General features: G+C 43.4%; 1 protein-coding gene and 1 pseudogene across 4 annotated transcripts in view; one reads left to right on the forward strand and one right to left on the reverse strand.

Annotated features, from left to right (window-relative positions):
- Positions 1-17702, forward strand: part of MOCS1 (molybdenum cofactor synthesis 1) — a 42253-nt gene that overhangs the window by 14316 nt on the left and 10235 nt on the right. The window lies entirely within an intron of this gene.
- Positions 116-2939, reverse strand: LOC307105455 (abl interactor 1-like; annotated as a pseudogene). The gene has a single exon. The product of its transcript is annotated as an abl interactor 1-like (transcript).

The raw sequence follows: 17702 nt of genomic DNA on the forward strand, positions 1-17702 counted from the left end.
ATCACCTGGGGTCCCTTGTCTGTTGGGATCCTGATGGGTTGAGCCCTCCAGTGAGGTCAGGTTATTTTTACTGCTCCCGGCTCTATTTCTACACTGGGTTCTGACAGTAGCTGTATTCCCTTTGAGACTAGAACTCCCACAGGGCAGCCTCTCTCCATGGTGACTTAATTGGGCTCCTAGCTTAACTTTCTCTTTATATCTGACCCTTTGGCCTTACATATAATAATGGATCCCCAATGTTGCTAGTCTGAGCGCTGTACTATTCATTGTTGAGGCCCCTAATTCCTCCCGTATCTTTGTAAGTAGTTCTTTCAATACAGTCTCTTCATTTTAACTATCTGGGATGAATTCTGTTTTATGCTAGGATCCTGACAGACACAGTGTCATTTTTTAAGTTACATTTTCTCATTTCATTGTTGATATATACTCTAACTCTACTGTCAGTGTTATAACATGTCTCTTTAGATTCTTTGGAGTTTTCTGTGCTAGCAACCATATCATCTGCAACTAAAGACAATTTACTTTTTCTATCTATATGCCTTTAATTTCCCTTTCTTGTTCTATTGCAATATCTAGGCTCTTAAGTACAATATTGAATAGTAGTGGAAATAGGAGACTGCTTTTAATGTTTCCTCGTGGAACCTGGTCACTTTTTATTTACTTATTTTTTGTTATTATGATTCAGCTATTTTATTTCTGTTTTTAAAATTTATCTTTATTTTGGAAAGTATTACAGATGTCTCCCTTCTTTTTCCCCATTGACCCCTTCTAGCCTTCTCCCGCCCCCTACTCCAGGTCTTTACCACAATAATCAACAAATGGCAAGTGCTGGCGAGGATGGGGAGAAAAGGGAATTCTAGTACACTGCTGATGGGAATGCAGATTGTTGTAGCCACTATGGAAACCAGTATGGCGTTTCCTCAAAAAATTAAATGTGGAACTGCCATTTGGCCCAGTGATCCTACTTCTAGGAATATATCCTACCAACCCTGAAACAGTAATCTGAAATAATCTAGGCACTCCTATGTTCATAGCAGCATAATTTCTAAGATCTGGAAACAGCCCAAGTGCCCATCAGTAGATGAGTGGATAAAAAAGCTGTGGTACATTTACACCATGGAATACTATGCAGCAGTAAAAAATAAGGATCTCTTACCCTTTGAGAAAGCACGGAGGGACCTGGAGAGTATCATGCTAAGTAAAATAAGCCAGTCAGAGAAAGACAAGTATCACATGATCTCACTCATATGTGGAATCTAATGAACAAAATAAACTGATGAACAAAATAGATCCAGAGACATAGAAGCATGGAACAGACTGAGGAATCTCAGAGGGAAGGGGGCGGGTTGGAAGAGATTAACCAAAGGATGTATATGCATATATGCATAATCCATGGATGCAGGGAGGTTTTAAACTGCTGCTGCAATTTCTTGAGTAGTTACTACACTATTCAAGTTCTCTACTTCTTTTGGAGTCAGTTTTGGTAGATACTTTTTGTGTGTAATAAATCAGTACCTATTATTTCTTTTTTAAAAAGAAATCAGTGAAGATCAGAAACATTTGATTCAGTTATGTATTTGTGAATGAAAAAAATTTATAATGCAAATTCTGTCATTAAAAAACTTATGTACAAATTATAACCTTTCAGTTAACCCCTTTTTTGTTTGTTTTGTTTCACATAGAAACCTTAAAGACTCAATTCATTTCAAGAGATCTAACTATGAGTACTCCAAGAAAATATTACACAAATTGTAGGCATCTTGGATTTTTTAGAGTATATTTCAATACTTAAATTTGTGTGCATGCTTTAAACAACTAGTTATATTTAAAAAATGAGAGAACCTAAACATAGTGTATGATCAGCACCAGCATTTAAGTTTCTGCTGTTAATATTAGTCTAGTAACCATGCTGTACTGAAACATGTTATGATACAATTGAATCATTAAATATTATACCCCACATCCCCAGAGCTAATGCTGTGAAATTAAGTATTTAAGCGTAATCAGTTATGGACAGCCTCTTTTATAAATTGCTCTTTAGCAATATACAAACTGTCTCAAAGATGAATGCTTATAGGTAGACATTCAGTTATACCAGTAAAATAGCACATCCTGAAAATATGGGCACATTTTAAGACGATTTTGTTAACCATTAATAGTCCCACAGTAAGAACCTACTTTAAAAGCAAAAGAAAATGTAATCATCTAGTGCATGATTGATTCAACATAGTTCCCAGGGAACAGACCAGTCACTCGATTGCAGACTCCTTCATACCAGCTGTCATCATTCTTCTTTATTGCATAAATGATTGCACCCTCCATAAATGATCGCTCATCATCCTTGTCTTTCGTATCACATATTACCACAACTGTCTCAGTGTAATTCCTGGATGATTATACTGAACTACTGCGGTCTCCTCGTCTTCATGACCCACTGGAGGTGGAGGCGGTGGTGGTGGAATGTCATGTGGTGGAGGAGTTGGTGGTGGAGTTGGACTATCAGCAACCGGTCCAGTGGTGGGTGGCGAAGATGTAGGCATGGCAGAGGGAATGCCAGTACTGCTGCTCCCACTGCTTTCTCAGCTCCCACTCCCCCCACCACTTCCACTGTGTGTGCTGGGTCTCGGGTTTAAAGAAGCTGTCCTGCCTGAGCCGCGCTGACCTCCACGCCTAGCAGGACTTGTCATGTAGTCGTTAGGAACTGTTGGGGTTTAACAGGTTCCAGGGTTTCGTAAGGAGTGTTCCTTCCCACATTCCCTGGCCAGACATGGGAGGACTTGGCTCAGCCGTGTGCCAGTTCTTACAGGCTAACTATGTCCATGCTTGACACTGTGGCCCTCATCGTCCAGAACTGTGTAGTCCATAGGTTTCCGAATATACCTGACAAGGTGCTTCATATTTACAGGTGCTGTTATTTTGTGAGTTCTTTTTTGTTTTGTTTTGTTAATCCTCACTGGAAGATATTTTTTCCCATTGATTTTTTAGAGAGGGTGGAAGGGAAGGGGTGTGTGTGTGTGTGTGTGTGTGTGGAGAGAGAGAGAGAGAGAGAGAGAGAGAGAGAGAGAGAGAGAGAGAGAGAGAGGAAGAAAGAGAGGAAGAGAGGAGAGGAGGGGGGAGGAGAGGAGAGGAACATCGATATGAGAGAGACACATTGATTGGTTGCCTTCCGCAAGCACTTGCTGAGGGCTGGAGATTGAAACTGCACCAGGTGCATGCCCTTGACCGGGATGAAACCCATGACCCTCCAGTGCACAGGCCGATGCTCTAACCACTGGCCTGGACAATTTTGTGAGTTCTTGATGTATTCTTATTTGTTGTCAAAATACCAATCTCTCTTCAAGCCCCTTTTTCTTTATGAATGTTCACCGTCTGTGAGAAATGATTGATGGAAGACTCATTTTCCGAGGCTGAGAGGCTTGGATGTCCAGCAGTTAGAGCACATTGTTGGCCAATGCATTTATTTGATAAGCAACACTAGCGAGGGGTTGGGTTGTGTAGGCTTTGCTCTCTTTAAAGCTTGTCTCCTGTATGTAGCTGTTTTCACAGTAGTCTGCCATCTGGGTCAGGTTCTGGTACCTCTCTATCAGCGCCCCCCTGCCAGATGGGATCTCCTCCTCTGGTAACATCTGCAGGTCTGCCATTCCTTCCACTCGGCATTGCTTCCTCTGGTGTTAAAGAGACAGGAAGCAAGGTCTCGGAGTTTTCCGAGTACCTCACAGCCCAGATACAAACTGCCTACCACCCTCCTGCCTGCCAAATTAAAACATATTTTTTATTGATTTCAGAGGGAAAGGGAGAGGGAGAGAGAGATAGAAACATCAATGATGAGAGAGAATCATCCATTGGTTGCCTCCTGCATGCCCCCTATTGGGGATGGAGCCCACAGCCTGGGCATGTGCCCTGACCAGAAATTGAACCATGACCTCTTGGTTCATAGGTTGATACTCAACCACAGAGCTACACCAGTCGGGCCATATTTTTATTTTAGACATTTGTTATTTCTTATTTCAAATTATTGGTATGAAATTATTGGTAGTATTTTCTTGTCTTTTTAGTCTCAGTTTTACTAGCAATTTTGTACCTTTTTTTCTTAATGTAGTTTATTTGTGCTTTATCTCTTTTTTTTTTCCCTTGGTAAATCTTACTAGAGGTTTGTCTGTTGTGCTAGTTTTAAATTTGTTGAACCTCTTATGGTATATTTGTGTTCTATTTTATTATTTCTGCTTCTATCCTGGCATAGCCTATCGCTTTTATAGCATTTACTAGTGGCCCGGTGCATGAAATTCATGCATGGGGGTGGGGGGGCGTGTTCCTAAGCCCGGCCTGCACCCTCTCCAATCTGGGACCCCTCGAAGGATGTCCTACTGCCTGTTTACAGGGATCGGGCCTAAACCGGCAGTTGGACATCCCTCTTGCAAGCCGGGACTGCTGGCTCCTAACTGCTCACCTGCCTTCCTGCCTGCCTGATTGCCCCTAACCACTCTGCCTGCCAGCCTGCTCGCCCCAACTGCCCCCACCGCCGGCCTGCTCGCCCCCAAATGCACCCCCCGCCAGCCTGATCACCCCCAACTGCCCTCCGTGCCAGTGCGCTCGCCCCCAACTGCCTCCCCTGCTGGCCTGCTCACCCCCAACTGCCCCCTCCACTGGCCTGCTCACCCCCACCTTCCCTCCCCACTGGCCTGCTCACCCCCAACTGCCCCCCTGCTGGCCTGCTCACTCCAAACTGCCCCCCCATTGTCCTGATCACCACCAACTGACCCCCACCGACGGCCTGCTCGCCCCCAACTGGACCCCCTGCTGGTCTGCTTACCCCCAACGGCCCCACCCCCCACCAGCCTGATCACCCACAACTGCCGTCACATCCTGGCCTGATCACCCACAACTGCCCTCCCTTCTTGGCCTCTAACCGCCTCTACCTCGGCCCCGCCACCATGGCTTTGTCCAGAAGAACATCCAGAAGGTCTCCTGGAAGGTCTCCCAGTCTAATTAGCATATTACCCTTTTATTAGTATAGAAAGAGGCCTGGTGTATGGGTGGGGGCCGGCTGGTTTGCCCTGAAGGGTATCCCAGATCAGGTTGGGGGTCCCGCTGGGGTGCCTGGCCAGCCTGGGTGAGGGGCTGAGGGCCGTTTTCAGGCTGGCCACACCCCCTTCAGGGTGGGGGTCCCTGCTGGGGTGCCTGGCCAGCCTGGGTGAGGGGCTGATGGCTATTTGCAGGCTGGTCATGGCCCCTTCAGGGTGGGGGTCCCCACTGGGGTACCTGGCCAGCCTGGGTGAGGGGCTGATGGCTGTTTGTAGGCTGGCCACAGCCCCTTCAGGGTAGGGGTCCCCACTGGGGTGCCTGGCCAGCCTGGGTAAGGGGCTGAAGGCTGTTTACAGGCTGGCCACAGCCCCTTCAGGGTGGGGGGTCCCGCTGGGGTGCCTGGCCAGCCTGGGTGAGGGGCTGATGGCTGTTTGCAGGCTGACCACGGCCCCCGACGACCCAAGCTCCCAGCCCCTCCTTTTTTGCTTTTTTTTTTTCAGCGCCTCCTTGAGCGGAGGCCAGGGCCAGCTGGAAGCAGGTATCTGGGATTTATTTATCTTCTATAATTGAAACTTTGCAGCCTTGAGCGGAGGCCAGGGCTGGCCAGGGTGGGCGGGAAGCTTGGCTTCCTTCTTGGCCGGGGGCAACCCAAGCCTCCTGCTCCCTCCAGCTCTGTGGCCTCCGCCATCTTGGTTGGGTTAATTTACATACTAGCTCCTGATTGGCTGGTGGGCATGGCTTTTGGGTGTAGCAGAGGTACGGTCAATTTGCATGTTTCTCTTTTATTAGATAGGATGTCTAAATATTAATTTTATTCTGATTTGTTCTTTCATTCACAAAATATGTAGAAGTAGTGCTTTTAATTTCCAAATATATGAGGATTTTTCATTTATATTTTCATTATTAAATTATAATTTAAGTATATGGTAGTCAGATAATATATCTACATGATAATCATTTAGAATTTATTGAGACTTTATGATCTAATGTATTGGCATTTTTTGTAATGTTCTACTTGTGCTTGAGGAGAATGGTTAATCTTTAATTATTGGATGGAGTGATTTATATTTGTTCATTGGATCCAGCTGGGTAATTTTATTGTTTAAACCTCTGGTTATCTCTATCTTTGCTGGCTTTCTGTCTGCTTGGCCTGCCAATAATAAGTAAGTGTGTAGATTTGTTCATTTCTCTCAGAGGTCCTATTGCTTTTTATTTTATATGTTGTTGAGGTGATTTTATTAGATGCCTATGTGATTAGAATTGTTGTCTTGTTCATAAATTGAATCTTTTATCACTATATAGTGGGTTTCTCTCCATAATGATACTTTGGGCCTTAAGGTCTATGTATTTTATTTTACCAAAGCTATATCAGCTTGCTTTTAGCTGTAGTAAGACTTGAATATAAACTTCTTGTGTGTTCTTATCCTTTAGATATATCTCTTATAACAGCACATAACTATTACTTTTTTTTGTTACATCAAACTTGACAATCTCTGACTCTTAACTGGTAACTCACCAGTTATTCTAATTACCTTTATTGTAATTAATGAAATATTTGGACTTGTTTCTGCAGTCCTTTATCTGTCATATATTTAATATGTGTTTTTCTCTTCCTTTTTGGTTTTTAAAATAAATGATTCCTCCTTCTTCCTAACAAGACAAGAACTTTAACCCAGTTGTTGGCCCTTGATTTTGCCAATCCCTCACCTCCACTTATTGTTGATATTTTCGAGAATTTTCTCATGGGTTATTATGAATAGCCTTCCCCTGTGTCTCTCCTAAGCTCACTGTCTGTCATTTAAGATAACAACAAACTGTACCAAGGTATTTGATCATCCATAATTGTTGTAGCATCTTCTGAATTTATTTTTCATCTTATTTATTTCCTCTAACAGTTTTTCAATGTGGGTCTAATGGTGAATCTAATTTTGATAGTAAATTTGATTACATCTGGTAAGCCAGGCAGTTTTTATAATGTTTTAAAGTATCCGAATAGTAGTTTAAAATGTTATTTGAGCGCATATACAGTTTCAGGTTCAGGGTTCATCCCTTTATTATGTTAAGAATGTCCCTGCATTGTCTCCTTACACCAGTATGCTATTGGGAAAAGTCTGATGTCAGTCTGCTCCTTGCTATTGGCAGGTGATATGCTCTTTTCCCCTAATGTTAGAAATTATTATAACGTTAGAAATTATTATAACGTTTTCTTTGTACCTGATTTTATTAAATTTTACTATATGTATAAAATAGGCTTTTCCTTGTCTGTTCTGTTGCCATTCCATGAAATTGTTCTTTGAGTACTAAGACATTCGTTTTAAATATGGGGAACATTTTCTCCATTATTTCTTCAGGTATTTCCTTCTTCCAGTTTTTTGTTTGTTTTTTTTTCCTGGGACCTCTGTTATCTGGATGTTGCCCCTTCTGCTTATAGCCTCCACAGCTCTTAAATTATATTTTGATTTCTTAATCTCTTCTTCATTTCTTTTGGGAGAGCTCTTTAATCTTACTTCCTAACTTACCAGTATTTTCCATGTCCATACCACTGTTCATCTTATTTCTTATGTTCCTTATTTTACAATTACGTTTTTACTTAATATTCCCCCTTATTTTTTAAAATGAAAATTTTTGTTTTATATTATAAATATCCTTTTAAAACTGTATTTATTATGTCTATTTTATTTGCTTGATTTATTTTAATCTTATTTCTTCTATTGGTATATATTTTAGATTTTTTTTTTTGGCGGGGGTACTTGTTATACTATAGTTCTCAAGGGTCTCCTTAGTTTAGCCTATAAGTTTGCTCCCCTAAAATATTAGCTATTCTGTATGACACTAGAAACATTCAACATACATCTCAATTTTCAAGAAAGGAGATGCCAAGGAGTGCAGTAACTATAGGACCACTGCTCTAATTTCCTGAGCAAGTAAAGTGATGCTCAAGGTGATGCAACAAAGGCCTCTACCTCACATGGAGCAAGAAATGCCAGATGTTCAAATTGGATTCTAAAAAGGAAGAGGCACTTGAGGTCTCAGTGTGAACATTTGTTGGATATGGGAGAGCTCCAGGGAATTTTAGGATTTTACAAACTACAGTAAAGCCTTCGACTGCGTGGATCTTGAAAAGCTCTGGGTTGCTCTGGAAGAACTGGGTGTGTCCCAGCACTTGATTATCTGAAGTGTAACCTGTATTGTGGACAGGAAGCCACTGTCAGTATAGACTATGGAGACAGAATGGTTTGCTGTCGGCAAAGTTGCTAGTCAAAGGTGCTTTTTATCTCCCTATTTGTTTAACCTGTACACATACTGTATCATACAAAAAACTGGGCTAGACTAAACTCAGAGGAAGAAGGAGTGAAAATTGGTGGAAGAAATATCAATAAGTTAAGACAGTGGTTGGCAAACTGCGGCTCGCGAGCCACATGCGGCTCTTTGGCCCCTTGAGTGTGGCTCTTCCACAAAATACCACGGCCTGGGCGAGTCTATTTTGAAGAAGTGGCGTTAGAAGAAGTTCAAGTTTTAAAAAGTTGGCTCTCAAAAGAAATTTCAATTGTTGTACTGTTGATATTTGGCTCTGTTGACTAATGAGTTTGCCGACCACTGAGTTGAGATACGCAGATGGTACTTTACTTGCAGCAAGTACCAATGATTTGAAACAACAGAAGAAAGTGCCAAATCAGGACTTCATTTGAACACCAAGAAGACAAAAATCATGACCATAGAAGAAATACACAACTTTAGGATAGACAAAGGAGACATCGAAATTGTTTAAGGTTTTTCTTACCCTGGTTCAGTCATCAATTCAAATGGAGACTGCAGCCAAGAAATCAAGAGAAGGCTGAGACTCACAAGGACCGTGAAAGAATTAGGAAAGATCTTCAAGGGCAATGATGTGCCATAGAGAAGAAGGCTAAGATCATCTACACCCTCATATTCCCAATTGCTAAGTATGGATGCAAAAGTTGGACAGCGAAGAAGGCTGATAAGGAAAAATATAGGTTCATTTGAAAGATGGAGCTGGAGAGCTTTACAGATACCCCAGACTCCCAGGAAGAGGAACAAGTGGGTCCAAGAGCACATTAAACCTGACACATCACTGGAGGCAATAATGACAAAGCAGACACTCTTCTACTATGTCTGTTCTTTGGAAAAGACAATGATGCTGGGGAAAATAGGAGGCAGCAGGAAAGGAGGAGGACCAAATCTGAGATGGACTGACTTCATAAAAGCAGACATGGGCCTGAGTCTGCAGGAGCTGAGCAGGGCTGTTGAGGACAGGACATGGGTATCACTCATTCATGGCGTTGTCAGGAGTCAGATTGACTCAGTGGCACATCACACACATGACACTGCTTAATGGAAAAAGGATTAAGGCCAGAGTTTAGTTTCTGGTAGGCATAGGGAGCTCAAGATCCCAGACTATCTCAGTTATTAACTCATGTTTGTCTCCCACTGCACAACCAGCACGATTGTGCACTGCACAGCTCCAGGTCATACTGTTCATTTAGCTTATGATGAGAGCGGCACCTGGACTTAGGTAATGTGGCAGTCCTGTAGGTCTTCACCTTCAAACCTCAGGGAGAAGCAGGATGGAAGGAGCCCTGAGGCTTTGGGAGGGCGGAGGAATGAATGCAGGAGGTTGTTAGGTCCCCACCTGTTGTCTTCAGCTCCTCTAGGGGGACTCAGGCAGCTCCCCGGAGTTTACCACCAGTGGATGCTGAGCTAGTTCTGGGGCGCGTGCCACTGATTCCCTTCAGTAAGGGGACAAGCAATGGTTGTTTTGAGGCATCAGTGGGTGAGGGCAAGAAGGGAGTTGAACTGCCTTGCTTACCATTATTGCTGACATTCTTTGCCATTCACCTTCAACCCAGGCTACAACCCCTCCCCATAGTAGTTCAGAAGACCAGTCCATCTTCCTATGAGTTTTCTAGATTTTCTTTAATTAATGTCCCGGATTCTATGTTTTTCTAGAATCCCTCTGTGTAGGGAACCAACAACTACTGCTAATTTTCCATATTGGCAGAGCCCCAGAGTAAAGCTTTCCTACCCTCCTTTTTTAAAAACCATTTTTCTTTTTAAAATTTTACTTTCCTATTACAATAGTAATGCATGTTTATTTTAGGTAAGCAAAAACAATTTATAACTACTACCCAATTGTAACCACTGTCAACATTTTGATGTTTTATTTTCACATTTAGTTTTTAACTACTGGATGTTGTTGGGTTTTTTTGTTATTTATTTTTCCCCCCAATTACAGCTGATATTCAATATTACTTTATGTTAGTTTCAGGGTATAGCATAGTGGTTAGACAATTATATAACTTACTAGAAGCCCGGTGCACGAAATTCGTGCACGGCAGGGGGTTGTCCCTCAGCCCAGCCTGTACCCTCTCCAATCTGGGACTCCTGGAGGGATGTCCGACTGCCCGTTTAGGCCCAATCCCACCAGGATCGGGCCTAAACGGGCAGTCGGACATCCCTCTCACAATCCAGGACTGCTGGCTCCCAACTGCTTGCCTGCCTGCCTGCCTTCCTGATTGCCCCTAACCGCTTCTGCCTGCCAGCCTGATCACCCCCTAACCACTCTGCTGCCAGCCTGGTTGATGTTTAACTGCCCCCCTGCCAGCCTGTTTGCCCCCAACTTTCCTCCTCTGCCAGCCTGGTCACCCCTAACTGCCCTCTCCTGCAGGCTTGGTCCCTCTCAACTGCCCTCCCTTGCAGGCCAGGTGCCTCCCAACTGCCCTCTCCTGCTGGCCATCTTGTGGTGGCCATCTTGTGTCCACATGGGGGCAGGATCTTTGACCACATGGGGGCAGCTATATGGTGTGTTGCAGTGATGATCAATCTGCATATTACTCTTTTATTAGATAGGATAGAGGCCTGGTACAGGGGTGGGGGCCAGCTGGTTTGCCCTGAAGGACATCCCGGATCAGGTGGGGCTTCCTTTGGGGTGTGGGACGGCCTGAGCGAGGGGCCTGTGGTGGTTTGCAGGCCGGCCACGCCCCCTGGCAACCCAAGAGGAGGCCCTGGTATCTGGAATTTATTTTCCTTCTACAATTGAAACTTTGTAGCCTGGAGTGGAGCCAAGCCTGCTGTTCCCTCCCAGGCGGCAGCCATTTCTGTGGCAGTTAATTCACCTTCTACAATTGAAACTTTGTAGCCTTAAGCAGAGGCCTGAGCCCGGCCAGGGTGTGCAGAAAGCTTTGCTTCCCCTGTTGCCGGCGGCAACCCTGGCCTGCTCTCTCAAGCTCTATTCTGCCGCCATTTGTTTGAATTTGTTTACCTTCTATAATTGAAACTTTGTAGCTTGAGTGGAGGCTTAGGCCTGCAAGGGCTATGGAAAGCTTGGCTTCCTCTGTTACCTGGGAAACCTTGCTCTCTGTGGCTGTAGCCATCTTGGTTTGGGTTAATTTGCATACTTGCCCTGATTGGCTGGTGGGCATGGCTTGGCTGGTGGGCGTGGCTTATGTAGCGGAGTGATGGTTAATTTGCATATTACCATTTTATTAGAGAGGATGATCCCCCCAATAATTCTAGTACCCATTCTGATACCATACATCCTAATATATAAAAACCCAGGGTCCGTAACGACTGAAGGCTCAACCGACCAGAAGTCAGTCCGGCAGTCAGTGCTGGGTTGCCGTGGTGACCCAGCACTGACTGCCACTGCTGCGGGCAGGGCGACCCAGAACTGACTGCTGAGGGGGCTGTAGATCAGGCCCGGAGAGAGGCCTGGAGAGAGAAGCAGGGTCTGATCCGTAGCCTCTGTGGCAGCTGTTGATCAGCCCTTGCCTCTCTCTTTCTCTCCCGACCTGGCCAGCAGCTGCACCTCTCTTTCTCTTCAGGCCTCTGCAGGGGCTGCTGATCAGCCCTGCCTCTCTAATCAGGCCCGGAGATAGGCCCAGAGATGCTGACTGGCATAAAAACCAACCAATCAGAACCAAATCTAGGTGAACTGTGAGGAGCCAATGGCTTCCTAGGAGGCGGAGCTTTTGACGCTGACTGGCAGAGAAACCGACCAGTCAGAACCAAATCTGGGTGAACTGTGAGGAGCCAATGGCTACCTAGGAGGTGGAGCTTTTGACACTGACTGGCATAGAAACGGACCAATCAGAACCTAATCTGGGTGAACTGTGAAGGCAGAACCTAAGGTGGGGGCTGAGGAGGGGTTTTAAGGGCAACAGCTGTTTAGTGTAAGGTGTAAGAAAGCAGTTCAATTTTTTAATAACCGGTTTGGCCTTATAGTGCGTATGGCTGGCTATCAGTCCAGATATAGGGATTATGTATTTTTGTCTGCCAAGAGCATCTCCTCCTGCTGAAAAAGGCTCTCCCTCCCATTTAAGCAATCCTATCCTATATAATCTATACTAATAAAAGGGTAATATGCTAATTAGACTGGGTTGACTGGCCATCTTCCGGATGTCCAACTTCCTTCCGGACAAAGCCATGGTGGTGGGGGCTGAGGCAGAGAGGGAAATTGGGGGCAAGATCAGGCTGGTAGGGGAGGGCAGTTGGGGGCGAGATCAGGCCGGCAGGGGAGGGCAATTAGGGGCGATCAGGCAGGCAGGCAGAGGCAGTTAGGCATGATCAGGCAGGCAGGCAGAGGCAGTTAGGGGCGATCAGGCAGCAGGCAGAGAGGTTAGGGGTGATCAGGCAGGCAGGCAGAGGGGTTAGGGACAATCAGGCAGGCAGGCAGAGGCAGGGGCGATCAGGAGGGCAGGCAGGCGAGCAGTTAGGAGCCAGTGGTCCCAGATTGTGAGAGGGATGTCCCGATTGGAGAGGGTGCAGGCTGGGCTGAGGGAACCCAACCCCCTGTGCACGAAATTCGTGCACTGGGCCACTAGTTATTATAATAGTATTGACTGTATTCCATATGCTCTACTTTACATCCTTGTGACTATTTTGTAATTACCAATTGTACTTCTTAATCTCTTCACCTTTTTCACCTAGCCTCCCAGCCCCCTTCCAATCTGGCAACTATCAGTCTGTTCTCTGTATTTATGAGTCTTTTTCTGTTTTGTTGAGCATGTATTTTGTTCTTTAGAATCCACATATACGTGAAATCTGATTAACTTAATATAGCATGTGTATCTCCCAACAGCCTAACATATTATTCTGTAGAGTCATTTTTGTTTGCATAATATTCCATCATTTAAACAAAGCATAATTTAGCCAATTTTCTATTGTTGGGTATCAGAATGATTTCCAACTGTCTTTTATTATGCATTGCTGTCTACTAAACATCTTCATACTAAATACTGTTCACATCTATAATTATTTCCATAAGTAAATTCTTAGACTTGGAACTTGAGGTCAAATGCTTTACCATACATAACTTCTCTCCAGAAAGGCTATATAATATTAGCTTTATACCAGGAACATGTGCACTTCTGCACAGCCCTACCCAAACTGGTGCTTAAATTTGTGATCTTCTGCTGCCTTTTGCGTAATCTTTTCCCCAATTTTCATCTGGGCACATCACTCTTGGCTTCTGCTCTCATCCAGAGATAAGCTGATTCTTCACCAAGATTCATGCATTCAAGTGGTTTGAAATAAATTTTATCTCCAGACAGACAAGTAAATGTAAAAATCACCTATAATAATACTACTGATCAAAGATAACCACGGTGGACATTTTGACACGGTGTCTTTTCTCTAGATTTTATTGGATTTAAATGTCAGTAGGTGGTGTTTTTTTTAAATTCTTGTTCTTCTGTGGACATTCTGGGAGAATTGCTTTGTACTCCAGTTTGCTCATTTGTTCTTCATATGTGTCTATTCTGCTTTCTCATTAAGTTTTTTTCTTTCTATACTATATATTGTACAACCTTATATATATATATATATATATATCCATAACTATATATATTTTCTAACTTTCCATAATGAATATATCTTTCTATAACTATATATTTTATCTTTAAGTGTTCTAATAAGTTATTTTTTCATTTCAGAATGTAATATTTAACTTCTGGAGGATATTAACTCTGATTTTAAAAAAATATATATTTTATTGATTTTTTACAGAGAGGAAGGGAGAGGGATAGAGAGTTAGAAAAGAAACATCAATGAGAGAGAAGCATCAATCAGCTGCCTCTTGCACACCCCACACTGGGGATATGCCCGCAACCAAGGTACATGCCCTTGACCGGAATTGAACCTGGGACCCTTTAGTCTGCAGGCCGATGCTCTATCCACTGAGCCAAACCAGTTAGGGCAACTCTCATCTTTCTGTATTGAGATATCATTGACATATAACATTGTATTAGTTGCAGGTATACAATATAATGAATCAATATTTGTACATATTGCAAAATGGTCTCCATAGTAAGTGAGGTTAATATACATCACCACACATAGTTATATTTTCTTTTCTTGTGATGAGAACTTTTACGATCTACCCTCTTAGCAACTTTCAAATATACAATTTATTATTATTAACTATACTCACCATGCTGTACATTACAGCCTCAGGACTTTGTGTTATAGCTGGACATTTACACCTTTTGACCATCTTTATCCATTTCACTCACCCCCTCCCACCCACCTCTGGCAATCACCAATCTATTTTCTATATCTGTGAGTTTGGGTGTTGTTTTTTAAGATTCCACATATAAGTGAGATCATATCATTTTTTTTCTCTGTCTGATTTATTTCACTTAGCATAATGCCTTCAAGATCCATCTATATCAAAAATGGCAAGGTTTTATTTTTATGGCTGAATAATATTCCATTGTGTGTATATGTGACATTTTCTTTATCCATTCATTCACTGTTGGACAATTAGGTGACTTCCATGTCTTGGCTCATCCTATATAATAAAAGGCTAATATGCAAACCAACCGAATGGCGGAACGACCAGTCACTATGGTGAGCACTGACTACCAGGGGGCAGATGCTGAACGAAGGAGCTGCCCCCTGGTGGTCAGTGTGCTCCCACAGGGGGAGCACAGCTCAGCCAGAAGCCGGGCTCATGGCTGGCAAGCGCAGTAGCAGTGGTGGGAGCCTCTCCCACCTCCGTGGCAGCGCTAAGTATGTCCAACTCCAGGAAGTGGGCCTAAGCCAGCAGTCGGACATCCCCCGAGGGCTCCCAGACTGGGAGAGGGCACAGGCCGGGTTGAGGGACCCCCGAGTGCATGAATTTCATGCACCGGGCCTCTAGTTTTAAATAATGCTGTAATGAACAGCATTTGATGAAGTCCTACTTTTTTTTTTTTTTCTTTTGTTGCCAGACCCAAAAACTCATCACCAAGATTAACATCAAGAAGTTTACTGACTGTTTTTCTTCTAGGAGTTTTATCATTTCCTACTAAATCTTTATTCCATTTTGAGTTAATCTTTTTGTATACTGTGATATAGTGGTCCAGTTTTATTCATTTGTATGTGGCTCTGCAGTTTTTTCTCCATACCATTTATTGAAGAGACTGTCCTTTCCCCATTGTATATTCTTGGCTCCTTTGCTTTAAATTAATTAAACATATATGTGTGGGTTTATTTCTGGGCTCTTGATTCTGTTCCCTTGATCTATGTGTTTGTTTTTATACCAGTACTATACTGTTTGGGTTACTATAGCTTTGTAATATAATTTGAAATCAGCAAGCATGATGTCTCCAGCTTTGTTCTTCTTTCTCAGGATTGCTTTGGCTATGTGGTGTCTTTTGTGGTTTCATACCAACGTTAGAAATGTTTGTTCTATTTCTGTGAAAAATAACATTGGAATTTTGATAGTGATCACATTGAATCTGTAGATTGCTTTAAGTAGCATGGAAATTTTCAAAATGTTAATTCTTTTAGTCTATGAGCACAGAATAGCTTTCCTCTTATTTGTGTCTTCTTTGATTTCTTTTATTGGTGTCTCATAGTAGTCAGTGTAAAAGACTTTCACCTGTTTGTTTAAATGGATTCCTAGGTATTTTATTCTTTTTAATGCAATTGTAATTGGGGTTGTTTTCTTATTTATTTTTCTGATAGTTTGTTATTAGTGTACTAGTACATGCAACATATTTTTGTATACTGACTTTGTATTCTGCAGCTTCACTGGTTTGTTTGTTAGTTCTAACAGTTTTTAGGTGGTGTCTTTAGGGCTTTCTATGTTTTATACTAGAGGCCTGATGCACGAAGATTCCTGCAAGAATAGGCCTTCCTTCCCCTGGCTGCTGGCATCGCCTTTGCTCCGGCCAGGAGCCGCCTTTCCACCTTCGCTCCGGCCTGGAGCCACCTTTCCGCCTCTCGCCTTGTCGCATCAATTTGTATATTCCCTCCTTATTGGCATGGGTGCCGCCATTTTTGTTATGGAGTTGCGGTCAATTTGCATATTCTGTCTTTATTACATAGGATTATGTCATCTGCAAATAGTGACAGTTTTACTTTTTCCTTTCTGACTTAAGTGCCTTTTGTTTATTTTTCTTGCCTAATTGCTCTGGCAAGGAATTCTAATGTTGAATAAAAGTGGCAAGAGTGGGCATCCTTGTCTTGTTCCTAATCTCAAAGGAAAAGCTTTCACCATTCAGTATGATATTAGCTGTGGGCTTATCATATATACTAGAGGCCCGGTGCATGAATTCGTGCATGGGTGGGGTCTGGCCAGCCTGCCCCGATGGGGGCCAATTGGGGCTGGGCTGGTGGGGGGGAGGGGCCACGGGAAGTTGGCCGGCCCTGCCCTCAATGGGGGGCGATCGGGGGCAGGGCCGGCGGGGGCGGGGCCAAGGGAGGTTGGCTGGCAGGCCCCACCCCCCAGTGGGTGTGGGGGGGCGCTGGCTGGGGGGAGGGGCTGCGGGCAGTTGGGGGGGTGCCAATTGGGCCGGTTGGCTGCCGCTGTGTGCGTCATAGCAACCGGTCATTCTAGTTGTTCCGGTGTTCCGGTCGCTTGGCTTTTATATATATAGATGGCCTTTATTTTGTTGAGCAACGTTCCTTTTATACCCCTTTGTTGAGAATTTTATCATGAATGTATGATGAATTTTGTCAAATGCTTTTTCTGCACCTATTGAGATGACTGTATGTGTTTCATCCTTCATTTTGCTAATGCTGGTATATCACATTGATTGATTTGTGGATGTTAAACTATCCTTGCATCCCTGGAGTAAATCCCACTTTATTATGGTGTATGACCTTTTTAATGTATTGTTGAATTTGTTTTGCTAATATTTTTTGAGGATTTTTGCATGTGTTCATCTAACTGAATTTTAAAAGAATCATCATCTGTTATCTCTTTCATGTCTCCTCCTTCTTTCATTTCTCTATTTGTGAAATTCATGTTTCTTTCTCAGCATTGTCTTTATTTTTTTCCTTCTTATTGAATTTATTGGGGTGACACTAGTTAACACAATTATGCAGGTTTCAGGTGCATAATTCTATAATGCATCATCTGTACACTGTATGGTGTGTTCACCACCCCAAGTCAAGTCTCTGTCCATCACCATTTATCACCTCTATACCCTCAACCACCTCCTCCCACCTGCTTCCCTGCAGCAATCACCACACTGTTGTTCTTGTCCATGAGGTTTTTTTCTCTTTTTCCCCCATTTTTTGCTCTGTCCTTCCACTTCTCCCACCATTGTCCCCCCACCGACTGCTGTCAGCCTGCTTTCTATGAGTCTGTCCCTATTTTGCTTGTTAGTTCAAAACGTTTGCTGATTCTTGACTGTATTCATCTCAGTTCCCAAGGCCTCTGTTGGCCTGGC

Source organism: Cnephaeus nilssonii (assembly GCF_951640355.1).
Source record: "Cnephaeus nilssonii genome assembly, chromosome: 9".
NCBI classification, from domain to species: domain Eukaryota; kingdom Metazoa; phylum Chordata; class Mammalia; order Chiroptera; family Vespertilionidae; genus Cnephaeus; species Cnephaeus nilssonii.